Source organism: Chelon labrosus (assembly GCF_963514085.1).
Source record: "Chelon labrosus genome assembly, chromosome: 19".
Classification (NCBI taxonomy): domain Eukaryota; kingdom Metazoa; phylum Chordata; class Actinopteri; order Mugiliformes; family Mugilidae; genus Chelon; species Chelon labrosus.
This window is the reverse complement of record NC_140352.1, coordinates 13648077-13654076: the sequence shown is the minus strand read 5'-3', so window position 1 is coordinate 13654076 and position 6000 is coordinate 13648077. Positions and strand designations below refer to the sequence as shown.

The window sequence follows — 6000 nt, the reverse complement described above, 5'->3', positions numbered from 1 at the left end:
CAAATTTATATCTCCATCCATCTTCTGTTGCTTGCATGCATATATGCATCAGCAGCTTCAGCTTAAAGCCCACTCTTGTAGAGGATCTGTCTGCTGTTGTGTCTCCTGTCCCGCTTCTCGTGCACAGATAGAGACTTGGGCCGCTCTAATCTAATCTGTTTAGCATTAAATGCAAGGCATAACACCATTTTAAATATATTAAAACCAACTCCTGTGCAACCATCAGCACTGTGTGTTTGTCTTTTGCACTGAGCTGTGAGTATCCGTGGCTCATTCCTTGGTAAAGTCTCCAAAACAAAGCATTAAAAAATATCAGTGTTTACTTTGAGTGGAGACACATCAGGCTGGACTGTGAGCAGCTAGCATGTGTGCGGTGTAAACAACACTCGTGTTATGGCGCGGCGAAAGCAGCCATTTATAAAAGACGGGGGACTTGTGGGACTCAAAAAGACATTTTCAAATGAAAACCATATTTTTGAATAATGAAGTTTCGTGCTATGAACTTTCGTCCACATTTCCGCTGTACGGGCATTTGCTGTGATTGACAACCGCGGGAGCCAATGGGAAGCCTCAAATCGTCACCTCGACCAATAGGAGCGCGGGGGAGGGATGTTATCAGTCGTAAACGGTTAGTAACAGGACAAGCAGGTAAGTAAGATTTTGTCTTGTTATTTTCTCAAAAATATTGAACGCTGCGCTTGTCAGGACAAACCGGTCGTCTGGTTAAACTTTCGGTCGTTCGATTTTAGCAGGTTGGATTTTTTCAAGTGCACTTTTCTGCAAAACGTGCAAAAAAACGGTAGTCATTGAGAAGTCAGTGTGGGGATCGGGAAGCAAACAAGCTAGCGAGCGTTAGCTTAGCCTGCTAGCTAAGTTTGCTGCTATTGGCCAGCCTCTCGGCGTTAGCTCACTACGTCGGAGTCAAACATTAGCCTGGCTAGCATTAGCTTCTCAACTAGAGAAACTACAGTTTGTCAAAAAAAACAAACAGAAAAAAAATTGGCAGCGCATTTCTTCACGCAGTATTCAGCAATTAATGCACTTCTGTAACTTGCCCCAGACTCCCCACCACCACCGCTGACATTATTTAACATTTAAAACTTTTTCATTATAAATTTGCAATTAGAGAAGGAGACGTTAGCCGGCTAGCGTTAGCATGCCAACTGGACGTAAAAAAGAAAAAAAAAGAAAACACTGCTGACAACTTTATTTTTTTCTGAATTTGCTTATGTACTAAAAGATTTCAACTAATTTTTAATTTCATTTATTGTTTTGTTTTAGGTATCATGTTATTTCCACATGTGGTAACTGGAATAATGGCCCCTTGGATTACTGGATGGGATATTTCCACACTGGAGTCAAAGGTATTAATAGACAGTAATGATTAATGCTTAATTTCTTTTTTCTTCACTGAATCTGTGAGCAATACACTTGTTCAGTCCTCATCCATTTGTCGGTGGCTCGAGGTAATGGGCAAAAAAAAAGGATGATATCATGGATGTATAGTTGCTGACATAAGTTTTAGTGAGTGACAGAGAAGATGCATCTTATTCGCATACTTGTTGGACACATACATGTGGAAAGTATTTCAAACAAGTGGAGTGGATTACAAGCACCAGGAAGTGTGGGAACAGCTTGGAGTCTACATCACCAAGATGAGCTGGACGATGTGGCTTTGGAGTTTCATACTGTTTCCTTTGTGAGCTGGAGCAGGATGAGAAGGTCAGCGGATGGACATTTTTACAAATTATAACAGCCAATGGATCAAATGCATCTTGACGGATCGAAACGTCGGCTACAAAATCCTGATGTTTTCCTCTCAAAACTCTCATTTAGATCGATTTTTATGACAGGCGGATAGTCCATTGCTCTCTCCCTCAGATTCTCACAAACTGATAATTACACATTTATCATGCATGACTTCTCTGGGGTCTGATGACACACAGAGGCCATGCAAGAGCTGCTGGAACTAAGTGGTATCCATTAATTTTCATTACTTTACCGTTAAAGTGGTTTACGTCACTGGTATTGGCCGATCAGAATTCCTTACTCCTTCTAAAAAAAATTATTATCAGGCTTAAGCAATGATGAGACATCGGAGAATGCAACTTGTAAACATTTAATGCTTTTCCAGGGAAAGACAGGAAGTTATGGGTTTATATAAATGTCAAAGGACGATAAACAGGAAGCACGTGCAAGAGTAGTCACAGCATGAAAAAGTACAAGTAGCTTCAGAATTGAGAAGATAGGAGCTGGTAATGATCTTTGCGAGTAGCTGCACAAAAATAGTTGTAAACTAAATGGCGTTTTTAATATGAAAACAGAGTAGTTATACCTAATATTTTCCATTATATACTGATTTCTAATCAACATGGGTTCAATTACCTAATATCAGTCCTTAATTATAAAAAGAAAAATACTGAACCTAAAACCTAAAATAACCGAGGACATGTTTAAATGATAAATATAAGTCACACGTGACAGCTATAATAAGCCAAATGAAGAGATAAAAATAGGAATTTCTTGATCCCACAGCAGCAAATAAACTCGGTAAATTAGTAAGACAATCAAGAGAAAAACAAATTGATATATTTTCTCTTGTTATTTACAATTTTAGTACTTATTTACTGAGTTTGCTCACAGCATAGTATAGGTATTTCCCAGACTAAACTGACATTATTACACATGGTAATATTGCCAAATAGCTTAATACTAATGCTAATTAAACAGTATTACCTCATTTAGGAACATAAAGTATGTGTTCTGCTGGGAAACTTTTGGACCTGGCATTCATGTGGATGCTACTTAGACATGTACCACCCACCTAGACCAGACCAGGCACCCCCACCCCATAGCAATGACACTCCTTGATGGCAGCAGTCATCCCCAGCAGGATACAGCCTGACACAGGCACAGACACACAAGAACAGTTTAGAAACAATTCAAAAAAAGCATGAAGAACAGCACAAGGTGTTGACCTGGCCTCCAAATTCACTAGATAGATATCCTGTAGGATACATCGGAACAAGCTTGATCCAAAGAGGCCCCTCCCCTCAACCCGTAGGACACAAAGGCCAACCCCCACTAACAACATCCTGTTGCCAGACACCACAGGACACCCTTAAGGCCCATGTCTGATGAGTCACGACTGTTTTGGAGGCACAAGGGAGGCCTACACAGTATTAGGAAGGTGGTCATAATGTTATGCCTGATCAGCTTATAGTTCCAGTTAAGTTGGAACTGTGTCAGAAATGTTATGTAACTCTGAGGTGGCAGTTTCTCATGTTGTGCTGCATTAAAAGTACAAGAGTTATATATAGTACCATGCAAAACGGAAATTAACTAACTACAGATTGAAGCAGTAGAGACTGTTTAAAAAAAAATATATATATATATATATGGCCAGCCTGTATAAAACTGTATAAAAACAAATGTCACTTGCCAGTTCATTAGGTACAGTAGTCAGTGTATTCTAATATAACAACCCTCCCCTAAATCTTATTTTGATAAAGGGTCTGGTTTTCAGGATTTGTCAGCACCTTTGTGACGCTGTTTCAATGCCAACTGGACATAACAATTATAAAGGAGGGCTGTTGTGTTTTTATTTAGACCAGTGTAGCTAATGTTTTGTAAAGTGAGTGTATATTAGTTGTTGTTATTGTCATGTGGTGCAACAACTTACATGAGCCTCAAAAGACAACATCTGACACAGACTAAATTATAAAGTGTGATGTTGTTCTAGTAGATTGCTGTATTTATCACATTTAGGCTGCTTTTTTTTTTTTTTTTTAACAAATCTGTGGAGAAGAGCTCCTTCATGTGGCCACAGGCTGCAGCTTCGCAAAGCCTTCACCCGTGGTGGGGCGAACCAGTTCCTGTTTTAAAGTGACATAAAAGACAGTCGGATTTATTTATATTTTTTTAAAGTATAGATGTCCTAATTCAAGGCAGCACAGAAACAGGTGGCCTCGAAGCAGGATACGCACTTCCTGTATGTGTGTTGGAGGAGATAAAAGCTGCAGCATTTACGAAATAACCAGCCACAGAGTCCGTGTCGAATAAGGAGAGCAGCAAAAAAAAAAAAAAAAGTGACATTGCGCTATCTCCTGGAAGACAATGCCCTCCTGTGGTATCTTCTTTTGGGCTTTTATGTCGTTTCTTATCTGCCCTTTACTCTAGTGGTGAGTATGAGAAATGGCTCCCGCCTACCCAGCAATACACACACGCAACACACACACACACACACACACACACACAGCACTTGTGTTTGTCAGACTCAAATCCGAGGGAGAGGAGCTAGCCGCCATTTTCTAAGCGTCTCTCCCTAAAACGAGAGAAAAAGCCTCGCGTCGAACCGCCATCTGGACTACCCGTTCCTCACCGGGAATCGGATTTTTCGCCAAAGAACTGCCGGGAAATCGCCCACACTTGAAGTAACCCGGAGTAGAAAGGACCGTTTCACGGCCTTTAGCCCTGTTCACATTCGCTGTGGCGGCGAGGCGAAGCTAGCTGGCCGAGCAAGGTGTAGATCGTTGATTCGCCCATTGCTGAATCCGGAACGAAGACGAGAGCGGCGGCTCTGTGAGAACCGGGCCTCCCTGTTTCCCGCATTCTCAGTGCATTGTGTTTTTTTATTTTTGTAATTTTTTCTTGGGGAGGGGGTGCGGATTAATTGATGGCAGCGTAGACGAGGTTTATTTGTGCGCGTGTGTGTGTGTTAGCGACCCTTGTTTTTTTCCACTAAAACTGCAGGGGATTGTTGCCGAAATTCCCTCGGATAGTGCAACCTCGTCACGTGGTAGGTTCCTCCTTTTTCTTTGTTAGCCAGCTAGCTAGACTGCCAGGGGTCTACTCCCAACTTTTGACATATCTTGCAATATTTTTGGATCGCCCCAAGCGGGCTTGTGTAAGGGTTAAGGACGGCCGCCATAACATAAACGGGCTGCCCTGTGTTTATTTCCTAATTACAATGCATAGCGTGTCCCCCCCACCACCACCACCACCACCACCCCCCTCCTCCTCTCCTGCAAATTAGGGTTCCTTTTAAAATAAGTTAGGGGTGTCTCGCTACTGGCTAGCACAGCCAAATATTAACATCTGCAATGTAACACGATCTGACGGATGTATATGCATGTGTCACCACTGCTTGCTTTCTTTTTTTTATTATTGACTCTGGGTGCGCGTCAGGGTAGCAGCTTGCTAATCTGGTAGCTCAAAGGTGGCTATTTTTTTTTTGTAGCCATAAACTAGTAAATTGCTAAAGCTGCAGAATAAATCCATAACCTATTGGAGGTAGGTAGCGTTTCACTGCAGCTGGCTTATGAGACTATTGCACGCTAGCTTGCCAGCAGGTTGTGTTTCTTGCATCAGCAGCTTTCCCCCTCCTGAGCTAACGCTAACCAGAAGCGAAGCGCTGTAAATTTGCACGCAGCATAGCCGATGGCAGAGATATCTATCTTGTCTGTCCGCTGCTGGTAGTTTTTGACGCCTGATTGTTATTATTTTTATTTATTTATATTGTTACTGACACGTCTCAGTGCTACGGCCCCTCTCACTGATCTGGTGTCCGCTGAAGCTAATGGAGGATTGATCATGTAAAAAAAAAAAACCCTATTTTTCGTACTTTTGTAAACACCAGGAAGACATTTTGGTGTTATGGTTGGCTAACATTTAGGATGTGGATGGCGCATCTCTAGCCAGGCGGTGCGTAAAAAAAAAAAAAAATGCTGTTGCGCAAATTGTACGTGGATTGTAGCGGTGCATTTTTTATTTATTTATTTAATTTTTTTTTGATGTTGGTGGTTATTTAATTTGCAGGGCGCAGCGCGAACTCGTTCGGTGTGTTTGGAGCGGAATGGGCGGTTTTTAGGGTAGATGAATTGCATAATCTGCTTCGGAAATACCAACATGGCGTAGTGCGCGCTGACTAGAAACTGCGGTGAAATACTGAGCCCCCCATTCATCTGAGCCTGCAGACGATAACGCTGAGATGCAGCTCGC

At 41.9% G+C, this 6000-nt stretch overlaps 1 protein-coding gene across 8 annotated transcripts in view; it reads left to right on the top strand.

Annotated features, from left to right (window-relative positions):
* The first annotated feature begins 624 nt into the window (after positions 1-624).
* LOC311504406 (KAT8 regulatory NSL complex subunit 1-like) overlaps positions 625-6000 on the top strand; it is a 29223-nt gene continuing 23847 nt past the window's right edge. For 3 of the 8 annotated variants that reach the window (XM_084567459.1, XM_084567457.1, XM_084567456.1), the window contains exon 1: positions 4104-4798. The gene's annotated coding sequence lies outside the window, so the exon portion shown is untranslated. Of the gene's footprint in view, positions 649-1281; positions 1365-1417; positions 1723-4102; positions 4799-6000 lie in introns of those variants that run through there. The other 5 variants (XR_014699625.1, XM_084567453.1, XM_084567454.1 and 2 more) reach the window with 4 other exon arrangements.